The sequence below is a fragment of the Euprymna scolopes genome, chromosome 31 (genome assembly GCF_053919585.1).
Source record: "Euprymna scolopes isolate OS-2025 chromosome 31, ASM5391958v1, whole genome shotgun sequence".
Classification (NCBI taxonomy): Eukaryota; Metazoa; Mollusca; class Cephalopoda; order Sepiida; family Sepiolidae; genus Euprymna; species Euprymna scolopes.
The window spans coordinates 86,132,294-86,146,982 of NC_136512.1; positions in this window are offsets into that span (position 1 = coordinate 86,132,294).

Genomic DNA, 14,689 nt, shown 5'->3' on the forward strand with positions numbered 1-14,689 from the left:
AGTTTCTTCCCCAGAACGGCAGGTCCTTGGAACTCCCTTCTGAGATTCTGCTTTCCCAACTGTATTGATATGCAGAAGTTCAAGTGTAATGTGAACAAACATCTTGCTACACATCTCCCTTCATAATTATGTCCCCGATAGTAGCCCCCTACTTCAAAGTGGCACTGTGCCTTATTTGGGGTGAAAATTGATTTTTTTTAAATTTAAAAAATCATAGTAAAAATAATTATGTTAGCCCCCTTTAAGAAACTCGTTTCTTATCGTTGAGCACTTTCAGTTGAATTAAGTCGATCAATTTAGCTCTTATGCAGAGATCATCGTATAACGATTAGTTAACTGTGACTGGCGTAAAGAAAATTTAAAAATAAAATGTTTAAATTCAACGTTATTTCTCATTGTTAATGGTAACCGATTGGATACGGTCTAAGCTAACCGAGCCAGAGATGGCTCGTGTCGCCGAGTTCGGTTCTGTAAGCTGGTCTTAATCGTGACACCCTGCAGTGAAGATTCCCGAAAGGATGAAACACTAATTGATGTCTGTAGGTATTTAATTATTATAGTAAAAAAAGTAATAATAATAATAATGATATATATATATATATATATATATATATATATATATATATTAGCATTTTAGCCCGGCGTTGCCCGGGTGTTTGGAGGTGTCTGGTGAGCAAAAAAAAAAGCGGTCAATTTTTTTTAATTTGACCTCTATTATGACCCCTTTACATTTATTGTTTGGGGCTCAAATCAAGTTATTAAGTTAGGTCTATGTCCAAGGAACCTATATCTAAAATTTCAAGTGTTTCGACCCAAAATTGGCGTAGGAGTTTGGTAGAGTTCTCAAAGGTCAAATCGCTGAACTTTGAGTCAAATTTCTGGCCGAAAACGAATTACAAAGATTTTCCCAAATCTCAGTACCCTGTACATCAAATTTCAAGTCTGTAGACTAAAAATTGACAGAGTTATTGTGTAGGGAAATGTACACGCACGCACACATACACAGACTCACAGACACACAGACACGTTCACTTTTATAGACATACTAGCATTTCAGCCCGATGTTGCCCGGGTGTTTGGAGGTGTATGTTGAGCTCGTCCCCCCCCCCAAAAAAAACAGAAAAGCGGTTAATTTTTTTTAATTTGACCCCTATTATGACCCCCTAAAATTTATAGTTTGGGGCTCAAATAAAGTTATTAAGTTAGATCCATGTCCAAGGAACCTATATCTAAAATTTCAAGTGTTTAGACCCAAACTTGGCGGGGGAGTTTGGTAGAGTTCTCAACGGTCAAATCGTTGAACTTTGACCCCTTAACCGCCACATTTCTGGCCGAAAACCGATCACATCGATTTTCCCAAATTTCAGTACCCTGTATATCAAATTTCAAGTCTGTAGACTTAAAATTGACAGAGTTATTGCGTAGGGAAATGTACACACACAGACACACACACGCGCGCGCGCGTTCACTTTTATATATATATATAGAGAGAGAGAGAGAGAGAGAGAGAAAGAGAGAGAGAAAGGGGGAGATAGAAAGAGAGAGATTGCTAGAAAGAGAAAGAAAGCAACAGAGATATGACAGGAAAAACTAAAATATAACTATTATTTTCGCATTAATGTATCTTTTCCGTCCATATAAATTTCATACGAACCCTATCTTTATCGGAAAAGTTGATTCTTTATCGGAATACTTCATTTGAATTTCTTTACGCTTCAAGTACTAATTAAAAAATAATTACGTCCGACTGGATAACCCACTTCACATGTGCAGCTTTTCATGTCCCTTTATATATATATATATATATATGTATATATATATATATATATATATATATATATATATATATATATATATATATAAAGTATGTACGTGTGTGTAAATATACCAGCTGATTATGTCACGGATAATGTCTAGTTTACACATTTCCGCTTTCTCTTTTCCCACCAATCTGAAGTTTGCATAAACGAATGTCAGATAAGATATATAAACACAGTGTTTTATTTCCTTGCCTGAGAAAATCGCTAGAGATTTCATTGGGATATTTTCTTTGAAGGGTGTAGGAATGTAAAAGCTAAAATCGTTTATTCAAACTCTAACTTGTTACAAAAAAAAAATGCCTGCCTTGGAAACAACAGTTTTTCGCATGTAGCAGTTGGAGACTGACTGGTCTGTACTAGGATGCAGAAGACCAATATCCAGTGTTTTTTTTTTAAATACTGGAAAGTCCGACGAAGCTTCGTAAGGTGATGAGAAGCTTTATTTTTTTCTTCCAGCAATGATGTAACAGCTTTATAAGAATAGAGGTTAGTTCTATGATTGGAACATTGTGAGGACCACAGAAGAGATGTTGCGAGTTTGTCTCTGATGCATCGTTATTTTCATGGAAAGTGTTCGACTGAGCTTCAATCTATGGTCCCCCCTCGCCAAACTTTCACAAGAAACACTCGTCTAGCTGTAAACACTATCAATTATTTCCCTCCACTCTTTATCTGTGCCTAAACCTAAACGTAGATTCCATGAACAAAACTTCTTTCTTAGAACTGCACGCCTGTTGAATTTTCTTCCGTTTTCCTGCTTTCCGGCTGACTACAATATGGTTGTGTTCAAGTCTAACGTAAATAAGTTCTTGATGAGCCGTTCCATATAAGTTATCAAATTTACCAAATTTTCATTACTAATGATTACTATATTGTCCAATTTCTACAGTACACTCTTTAACCCTTATCCTTGAGTGGCCTCTTGGCCTTGATAATGTGGCGATACCTATGTAAAAAAAAAAAAAAACAGTCGCCTTGCTAGTGTTGAGTTTATTGATCCGTTTAATAACTTTTGCATGTGGATGTCGCTTAAAATGTTTATAGACATAGAGGAAATACGGAGGAGGGGGGGGGCTAATCGCAAAGTATTGTTTTTTGTGTGAAAAACTTGGTATTATCAAATGCTGAGAAATCCACGTTCTTCTCGTCATCTCCTTGTTTCTTTCTTTCTCTTTCTAGCCATCTCTCTCGCTCACTCACTCTTTCCTCTTGCCCCTGATAGTAGCCCCCTACGCCAAAGTGGCAATTTACCTTGTTTGGGGTGAAAATGTAATAAAAATAATAAAATATATATCCGATTCGGATGCCTCCGTTCAGTCTCGAAAGACAAAGGATACCCCCTGTAGGGGCAGTAGCGCGTGAAATTGTGAGGCAAGGGTTGCGCAATCCTAACCACACCTCTGCTGGATCGGCACTGTTTGAGTTCAGTGGCAAGGAGAAGTCCAGGACGACTGGAAACAATGCCGAGATAAGCGGAGAGTACATACAGCACCTGAAAGTTCCAAATGGTCACCCATTTTAGCACTGACCAGGTTCAACGTTGCTTAACTTCGGTGATCCGGCAGGAACCGGTGTGTCAACGTGATTATGCCGTACGTTCTCTCTCTCTCTCTCTCTCTCTCTCTCTCTCTCTCTCTCTCTCTCTCTCTCTCTCTCTGTATATATATTTTATATAGTTTTAAAACTAACAAAAACAATAGAAAATAAACAAATAAATAAATTAAATAAACATGAATATACATAAACGATCACACATATATATATGTATATATATATCTATGTGCATATATGTATGTACACATATATATATATATTTATATATAAACTAACATAAAAAACACTAACCTAGATTTAAAACAGATCAAGAAACTAAATATCCAAGCTAAATAGAGCACACACAAAGGAAGAGGTCAACCAGAGGTCCAATAGGCCTTTGTCCGATAAATGTATGCTCATTGGCTGATAGGAAGGGCGCGGTGGATACTAGAAAGTTGATTGGCTAACTAAAATCTCAATAGAAGATGCGCATATAAAAACGGCAAACAACCACAGAATTCGCGCGTAAGCCTGAAGAGTCCTAGAGTGGATGAAACGCGGAATATTCAGTGTAGCTTAATCGCCATATACATTTTATAACTTACTATATATATATATATATATATATATATATATATATATATATATATATATATATATATATATATTTCTGCAGAAATATATTTTCTTATAATATATATTAATCCTTATTTAAAAAGCTTATCATCATCACCATCATCATCATCTTCATCGTATGAATCCGAATAATCTATTGTTGGGATTATTTTCTTCAATATTTTTCCTGAAAGACACCGGGTACTTACCGGAAGGATCATATGAAGATTGTCAATATCCTGGGTTAAAGTGAGTTTTTGTGGAACGGACTGGATTCGAACTTGGCACACTCAAGTTGTCAGTTCATGTCGTTAACCACTTTTGTGATCTTAGATCCGTTCAGAATCCTATTTTGTTTGAATATTTCAAAATGTGTCTTGAATTAACTACGGCTCTCTCTATGATTGATGATCCTTCAGCCGCCACTCTTTAATGCCGGTAATGACGTCATGTGAGACCGCTGCCTGTGCTTCTGATTCTAACGACTCAGCAGGGTCAATCCCTTGACCCCTTGTCTGACATGTTTCCTGTTTTCTAATAGCTACCCGTAGATGTATAGCGATACAGCGTTATTAAATTGGGTTAGCTTTCAGGGAAGTATATCTCAATTCTTTTTCCTCTTTCCTCTGTATATGATAAAATACAAGGAAGACAATAGATGTTATCAAAGTCTAATGTAAATAAATACTTTAGTCGTCCTCTTGGATTATTAATACTTCTTAAATAATATTCTGCCCATTCCAATCTTCTCGTAGTCTTGATCATCATGAGTTGGATCTTCCGCTTGGTGCGAATTGCGAACCCACGTGATTCAATCTTTGCCATTCCTTCTGATCCAGGGCAAGTTGGTTGATGGATGCCCAACTCTTAAAAGATGCCCAATCAAAAACATTTTCTCTCCATCTTCTCCTTGACTTTCCTCTGCCTCTTTTGGTTTCTAACATGCCCTCAAATGATAACTTTGACAAGCCACTGGTTGATCGTTTGACATGGCCAAACTGTTTAAGGGTTTTACTTTTGATTTTATCAAATAAAAAAGGTAGAGTAGTTTGATAGAGGGTGGATATTTTGTCTTGTTTTTTTTTTGTTTTGTTTTTTTCGATCAAGCGATGTCCCGTAATAAAACATAAGAAGTACTTTTGAAACACCTTAATGCTATACAATCAACTAATATGCAGGATTTATTAGTTAATTAAAAAAAAACACGCTTTAAAAAACGCAAATATAACGATGTAAGATAAAGAAATTGACAGTTAATTATCTTTCAGGCGCATAGCTTTACTATTAATATGATTTACTAAGGATAGTTGACCATGGTTGGATTTGAGCTGAAATTGATTGCTGGCGGTCCTTCTACCGCTGATAATGACGCCATCTCAGACCACTTCGTCGGCTTCTAGTTCTAATAACTCAATAGAGTCAATCCCTTGACTCCTTGTCAGAAACGTTTCCTGTTTTCTAATAGCTATACTAGTATATCATTATTAGACTGGGGTAGCTTTCAGGAGAGTGGAGCGATAAAATTGTCACCCCAATGAAAACAAAACTACAGCTTCATTTTAAAACTTTTATTGAAAAAATCAATTCAGGTAACTTGATTATCTAGGAGAGCTGACATTTGTTCAGTGTAGCCGCCTTCAGCCTCAATCACCTCTTCGATACGGGACCGAAACTGGGAGCATGCCTTTTGCACAAGTGCTGGGTCCTCCACAGAAGGCGGCGATCAGACTAACTTTGGTGTTGTGGGCAGTCATGTTGGTGATGTTCTCGACGTATGACTAAACAAAGTAGTCCAGCGGGTTTAGATCGGCGGAGGAGCGGAGAGGGGGGAGGCTGCAATGATAGAAGATTAGAAAGTCGTAGAACTTTCTAAGCCAAGCCTGGGTCTCTTTTGATTTTGGGCCGGCATCGAGTCCTATTGCTACACTCGGGGGGATCACAACACTCTTTAACACATCCAGGTACACTTTGGTGTTGACTTTCAAGCCGACTTCAAATCTGTGTGGTGGCATGATGTGGCTCTCACTTGAAATCACACCAAAGAGCATAACTGTCGTCGGAAACTTTGTTTTCATAACTTGGATCGGTAGAGAACATGAGTTGTACAGCGGCGCATCTCCGATCTCGCTCATTGTGTCAGACATGATAGAAGGCTCCTATCACTCTTGGGATTTGTGCACACCTGGCCAACTTGTAGATGGATTATAACTAGGGCTAGGACAACAGCATATTTCTTTTCATTGTTTTGACTCTCGAGTATGTATCCGTTGATATCTTATATGCTTTTATATAGAGTGATGTGGTTCTCGGTTGATTAACTGTGTTTAACTGTGTCGGATATATACTCGAGAGTCAAAACAATGAAAAGAATATGCTGTTGTCATATTCCTAGTTATAATAAAAAGGAAATCAGTTTTCATCAAACGGAAGTGGAATCATGTCGTCTTTTCTAGGGCAAGAATTTTATCGTTCCACCCTGTATTGGCGTTTTTTTTTTTGCGTTTGGCTGTCTTTTTTTTTTCTTCTTCTGCAATAGAGAGAATACCATGAAGAAAAAAATGCAATGAAATATATGTTTTCTTTTTCTTTTTTTCATCTTCTTTTTTTTCATCTTTTTTTTCATGTTCTTTTTTTTTCATCATTTTTTTTTTTCAAAATAAATCTTGATTTCTGATTTGCAAAACATTTTTCTACCTTCGTATCGCATTACTAACATCGCAACACATTTTTTTTTTTTTTTCGTTGCCACAACTCGACAAACTAGAAGAAGAATTTGACTGGATTTGCCATTCTATTTTCAACTTCTTCGCGATAACAGACACTGGTCGGCTTGACGAGTGCTTCTTTTTTATTATTAACAATCTCTTGAGATGATTGTTTCAACTTCTTTTTTTTTTTCGCGCTAAACCCATTATGCTTTTAGAAAAACTTATCGTACACGTCACAATGATATCAGGTTGTTCAACAAACCCTCTTAGAGAAAGTTCAGATGAGAATCGCCAATCTAATAGGCTTCAACCGCTGTCACATCGACGAAATGTTGCATCCTTCTGCCTGTTTATAATTACTTGAATAGTAGGTGCTCCAAGGAATTACAACCTCCTCAACGTAGATACGCCCGATAAACCCGAAAAGCAGCTAAATCCCACCCCTACATACAACTTACTAACAATTTGTATACAGTCATGGCTGACGGAACGAGAGCATGTTGCTCGCGTGGATATTATACACACACACACACATATACATATATATATTTATATATATATATATATATATATATATATATATATATTTATATATGTGTGTGCGCGCTCACGCGTGTGTGTATTTACATATAGTAATATATATTAATAAATATTAATAGTTATATCTAGAAAATTATATAGGGTTAAGACTCTTAAACTCCGTACTAGAATTCTCCGTAAGAAACCGGGTGCAGTGTATAACAAAAAAAAAAAAAAAACTTGGTGAAGGTTGAAGGTTTCGAATGAAGCAGATTTCATTTTTTTTTTTTTTCATCATATTTTCCCTTTTGGCAATGGTTTCAACCATTTGTTTGATTAAAAATTCGATAATATGCGTAAACGCTTACTTTCTTAAATGGTCTTATGATTTTGACCAGGACTATATATATATATATATATATATATATATATATATATATATATATATTATATATATATATATTATATATATATATATATATGCAGAGAGATCGAGAGGGAGGGGGAGAGAGAGTGATGAGAGAAATTATTATATATTATAAAAAAAAGGTGCAAGCAGCAATTATATACACGTTTTGACAATACAACTGACGTCGTTTTATACGAAACCAGACGCTCCTGAAAATCAGTAGACAGACATATAACCACTGCTATATAACCAACGTAACAATGGGTTACTTAGGAAGTCAATTTTTTAAAGCTGTTTAATGTATGTTAACATATAAAACGAACGTGAAATCGATATATGATGCTTATGATGCTGTTAGCAGAAAGATCAAAAGAAGTTTTGTTGTTTTCTTTTTTACAAAAGAGTTACCTCTTACCAAGCCAGGGAGGGGCACACAAGGATACAGGGTACGGTAGTCAATGGGAATATTGTAGTAATCGTTAGTAGTGAAAATTTGGTAAATTAGATTACTTAAGGGGACGGCTCTTCAATAACTTGTTTACGTTGGACTTGAAGACGACCATATTGTAGTCAGCTGGAAAGCAGGCAAATGGAAGAAGGTTCCACATGTGTGCAGTTCTAAGAACGAATATTTGTTCATGGAATCTACGTTTAGGTTTAGGCAAAGAGTGGGGGAAATTATTGATAGTGGTTTCAGCTAGACGAGTGTTTTTCCAGGAAGTTTGGTAAAGAGGGGCCATAGATTGGAGCTCAGACGAGCATTTGCCATGAAAATAACGATAAAGTAGAGACAGGCTCGCAACGTTTCTTCTGTGGGAAAGAAGTTGCAAGGAAGAGAAAAAGGTATCTCCTGTTAGGCTACGACGTCTATTTTTGAACAGGAAAAAAGCTGCTTCTAGCAGGTCCTGCCCAGATGTGGCAACAGTACTCCATCCTAGGACGTACTTGGCTCTTATACAGGTAGAGAACTACATCGGTAGTGAGATATTTACTGGAGCGGCAGAATGATCCTACCATTTTTCCGACGACCTTGGCCACGGATTTGATGAACGTGTTCCATTTCCGATCCGGATTAAAGGTCAGACTAAAAAGCTCGTAAAAGCATGGAGTCTCCTCAAAGCGAGAGTCATTCATTTCAATTGATGCGAGATGGGGATCAGAGCGTTGATGGTAGAAAAACACTTTACCTGCTACATATGAACAGATGAATTCAAAACGAGGCCCATATTTTATTTTAGTTTCGCATATTAACTTTGTGAATGTGTCATCTGTCGTTCTCATCGTCATAGTTTTTACCAATTATGTTAATTACGATTATTGATATTAGTTCTGCTGCTGCTGCTACTACTACTACTACTACTACTACTACGACTACTAGTTTTCTCTTTCGTTATAGCATGACAAGGAATATTTTCCAGCATTTTTTTTTTTTTTTTTTTTTTTTTTTTGCTGGGATTTTATTCAAGAACAACTTTTACCACGACCTTCGCAAGAAGAATGTCTGGTCACGTAGTCGTGTTTATCTGCTGACGTCAGAGTATTTAGTCCTGGGTTGGTGCTGAGCAGATAAACACGATGATTCGAACGCAACGATTGTTACACTCTACAAGTGGACATATGATTTCTGTCTAATATATATATTTTTTATTTACAGATGGTTTCGGTCATGTCGCTTTCAAGGTGCAAATCTGTTAATGAATCGAAAGTAAAACTATATATAAAACTTATTTAGACTCAAATTGAAGATGTCTATCAAAATGGAAATCTATCTATCTATCTATATATCTATAAAAGTGAACGTGTCTCTGTATCTCTCTGTCTGTGTATCTGTCTGTGTGTCTGTGTGTGCACATTTTCCTACGCAATAACTACAGACTCGAAATTTGATATACAGAGTACTGCGATTTGGGAAAATCTTTGTGATCGGTTTTCGGCCAGAAATTTGGCTGTTAATGGGTCAAAGTTCAACGATTTGGCCTTTGAGAACTCTACCAAACTCCTCCGCCAATTTTTGGGCCCAAACACTGGAGATTTTAGAACTATGTTTCTTGGCCATGGATCTAACTTAATAACTCGATTTCAGCGATAATAGGGGTCAAAGTTTTAAAAAATTGACCGCTTTTTTTTCTTTTCTTTTTCTTTTTTTTTTTGCTCAACATACACCTCCAAACACCCGGGCAATGCTGGACTGAAATGCTAGTGAAAAATAAAACAAATGCTCGCTTGTTTCCCTTAAATTAAAAAAAAAAAACATACTTAATATTTTATCTGTTGCGTCATATGTCTTTGCGGGCAAATTAAGTATGAATTTTGGGAACATTAAACCATATTCTTGTATTTAGATGCACAATATTACTAGTCACCACTATAGACGCAGGCTCCTTCAGTCTTTGACAGGCTATGGATACCCACGGTAAGGATGCCTGCGCGTGAAATTTTTTTGTGGCAGGAGGTGTGCAATCTCCAACCACACCTCTCCTGAGATGACATTGTTAAATACCAGTGGCAAATGAAGTGTCTGTACAGGACGACTGGCAACAAATGCCGAGATAAGCGGAGAGTACATTCAGCGCCTAAAATTCCAAAATGGTCACCCATCTGGTATTAACCAGACTCAACGTTGCTTAACGTCAGTGATCTGATGGGAACCGGGGTGTAAACGCGATTATGCCGTATGACGAGGCATTATTCTTGCGGAGGTCGTGGTAAAAGTTGTTCTTGAATAATATCCCAGAAATAAAATGCTGGCAAAGATTCCTTGTCATGCTATAACTAAAGAGAAAACTAGTAGTAGTAGTAGTAGTAGTAGTAGCAGCAGCAGTAGAACTCATATTAATAGTCGTAATTAGCATATATATATATATATATATATATATATATATATATATATATTCCGAATGTAAGATATTATATAATTATTTCCCCAGTTAAACAACGTCGCAGCTCACAAGAGCCATGACAGCCAACAAACCGGAAGTCTGTTCATAACGAAGTAGGCTCATTCGATAGTCGAATTTCGCCACGGTTTGCTTGATCTGTGTTAGTTGATAGACTTCCATTTGGTGATGTGGTATAGTACTCGCCTCGCATGCAAGGAGCTCGGGTTTCGAATCCCTAGTTCGGATATGTCTAACTGATGAGTCCAAATGAGGGCGAAACTCGTGTGTCTGGTCACGAATAGGCTCCTATATGGTTGACTATTTTAAAAGACTGATTACATATAATGATAGAAGATGTATCGAGACACAGGAATGGGTATGTTTGATCTGGCAGAACGGTGGTTCATTAAAATTGTGGGGTCTGCCTTCGCGGCTGGCCCACAAAGTATAGAAATAAAAAATTTAAAACTTAAAAAAAAAACGTTTACAAGTGTTTTTGATATAGATGTACATAAGAATACTTTGATAAGTATGTTTTAACTTAAATAGGGATGGTATAATAAAATTGTGGGGTCTGTGTTCGCGCCTGACCTCCATAGAATGGAAATAGGCACAAACTTTAATAAAGACTTTTCATATCTATCTGTGTAAGTATACTTTGATAATTATGTTTCAGTTTGAAGAAATATGGTATAATAAAATTATGGGGTGTTCGTTCGCGCCTGGCCTCCATAGAATGGAAATATGTCACAAAGTTTAGCAAGTTTTTTCTTTAATATAGATCCACAGAATATTGTGATAAGTGTTTCAGTGTGAACAGGTATGGTATAATAAATTATGTGGTTTATCTATTTTATTTTTACTTTCATCATATTTTGCTTTGGTTTTGATGCCCCCAAATTATACCTAAATTTACAACCATCCCTTTTCGTAACCTATCATACTTTCATAAATCAGAGTCCATTTTCTGTAGGCTGTTTTTGAACCCAGTCAACGACGGGTACTTTTGCTAGTATATATATATATATATATATATATATATATAAGGAAAACAAACGATTTGTGTGTGTCATTAGCTAGAATCGAAATCAAAACCAAAATATCTTTTCATGATTGAAACTAGGTATACAAGTTAAGTAAAGACTGAAGTTTCTTTGTACTCAGTGTTGTTGAACTGTGGAAAGGCAAGATGTAAGAAATATCGTAGAAATCATGACATATATAAAATGATATTTCTATGCGGCCCAACTAATGTTATTTTGTGCGTTTGGTTTATCTTAACTTTGATATAATTAGTTCTAATTCATTTGTTATGCACAGCTTTCAGTAGCAAGTTTGTTTTATTAATATAGTTTTTGTTAAAGATTTGCATCACATTTTTGCTCACCGATTAAATAAGTTTGTATTAACGATATTCCTTTATGCCTTAATCAAAAAGCTGGATCCATGTAGGAGGAATGAGAAGATCGGTTAATTCTTTGAAAAACAAAAAGAAAGAATTTAAAGAATGAATCAAACTATTCTATAAACCCGCGATCGAAAACACATGTTTTAATATGCAACGCACTATTAACGTAAGGCCTTTCCTGCGTGTGGCTATTAAAAAAAAAATGCAGGACGTGAGAATTTCCCAGGGACAATCAGATCACCAAGGCACTATGTCGAGTAATTGCCCGCCATGGCCGTTTTTCTCAGGGATGTGCAGGTTTATTGGCCGTCCCGCCTTTTTACTACGTAAAAAGGCAACAGGTTTAACCGAGTTCACCACAACAACAAAACAAAACAACAAAAACAAAAAAAAATATCTGAAGTATATGCAAAGAAAACTCTCCTCTCACTCCCCTTCTCCCTCCCTCTCCACCTTCTATTTTTCTATGCACACAGACACACACACTGTTTTATCCGTTACGCTATGGGTCCTTGCGGACAATTCTACAGGGTGGAACGATAAAATTGTCACCATAGAACAATTCTATTTCCGTTTGATGGAAACCGGTTTTCTTTTCTTTGTTGAAGACCATCGAGTAGTTTGTCAGTTGTGTACAAATCCCAAGTGCGATAGGAGCCTTCTATTATGCCTGAAAGTGACACAATGTTAAACGAGTGAGATTGGAGATGCGCCGTTACACAACTCATGCTCTCTACCGATCCAGCTTATAACAACAGGACCATTGCCATCGCCCTCAAAATGCAAATCCGAACGGCTCAACACTTAAGGGCACAGCTCAACGAAGTTTCCGGCTACGGTTATAGGTTTTGATGTGGTTTTAAGTGAGGGCCACAACCTGCCACCTCATATCTCGAAGTCGGCTTGAAAATCAACACCAAAGTATACCTGGATGTGCTGAAGGGTGTGATGATCTCCTGGTGCCACAAGTCCAAAGAGACTCAGGCGACTTCAGAAGGAGTACTACGACTTTTACTCATCTTCCATTGACCCCCTTCCTCCCCCGACCTGAACCCGCTTGGTCATACCTCGAGAACATCACCAACATGACCTACAGCAACACCAAAGCCAGCCTGATCGCCGCCATCTGCTGAGTATCCATAGAGTTCCCGCCAGCTCTTGTGGAAAAGGCATGCTCCCAGTTCCGGTCCCGTATCGAGGCGGTGATTGAGGCTGAAGGTGGCTACATTGAATAGATGTCAGCTCTACTACATAATCAAGTTCCCTGAATTGATTTTTCAATAAAAGTTTTAAAATAAAGCTGTAGTGTTGTTTGCTTAGGGCGACATTTATTGTTCAAAATCGACAAAACGCACAAAATGCGATTCTAACATCAAATATTAGGTTGGTGCAAAAATAATGTCGTTTGTATATATATATATATATATATATATATATATATATATATATATATATATATATTTGGACGTCAAAAAACGACATTATTTTGCACTAACCTAATAAAACCAAGGCTTACAGCATCCAGTAAAACAGCAAATGTAAACTCTATAGACAAAAAGACGAAATGGTAAACTATAAAGTGAAATGAATGCAGTCTGGTAAAAAATGTATATAAAAATAGATTGTGTAGTTGTTCCTGTGGAACTGTGCAAAGAACGGCACTCTTGTGTCTCTAACTAAAACTAATTCTTATACTATATTTAATCTTTTCTTTGTCAGTGAAGGAGAACTCCTTTGAGAGGGAGGCATTTTTTTGTTTTACAAAAGAGTGCCTTTTTTAGGGAGCTGGATTTTTGCTCTCTTAAAAACGGAAATTCTGCCCTCGTGAGGAGGAAAGTGTAATGTTTGTTCTGATATCAAACTTTATCTTTTCTGTCTTCTTTGCGATGCAAATAAGGACTACACATTAGGCACACAAACAAATGATACTTATTTTTAGCTACAAAAGTGAAAGAGCTACGAAGACGAAAGTGGCACCATCAAAACGAGCGACCTTTTGTGCTCCAGAATTTATTTTCTACATAGTCACCACCATTCTTGATGCACTTTTGCCAGCGATGAACAATTGCCACAGCACGCTTTGTCATATGAGGGTCGTTCCAAAAGTAAGGCCTCCTATTTTTTAACCTAAAAAATTCACGTAAACGGGAGTGGTACCGTTAAAACGAGTGACATTTTGTGTGCCAGAATGTATTTTTCTACATAATCATCATAATTTTCAATGCACTTTTGACAGGAATTCAATATCGCATCTCTCCGACTGGCACACATTCATGACAGGTTTTGTTGTTTTCTCACGCCGTCAATATCTGCAGCAGAGAGATGAAACCTTCAGGTTATGAATGCATGAGTTCAATCATCATAACAATGGAATTTGTAATTCCTTTATGATCCATTCGGGCGAAATAAAAAATAGGAGGCATTACTATTGGAATGAGAATTGTGATGAGAAAATGGTTTGGAAGACTGTGCAAAAAGCACCAAAACACCGGCAGTGTTCGTGATGCACCTAAATCTGGTCGTACTAGAGTTGATTCTAACAGGGAAGACACTACTATCAAGATCTGCAGTCTAAGAAACAGATTTGAAACGGTTCCCCAAATCCAACAACAATACAATTTTGCTAAAAAGTGCTCTGTTTCTACTGTCAAGAACAGATTAAAGGAATTTAATTTGCGAGGATATGTTGCAAGTACATTAATATGTTGACTGGGCATTTCCTACCCTACTTTGGTCGGAATTTGGATGATAATCCCATCTTCAAGCAGGATAATGTTCTTATTCACACAGCTGGC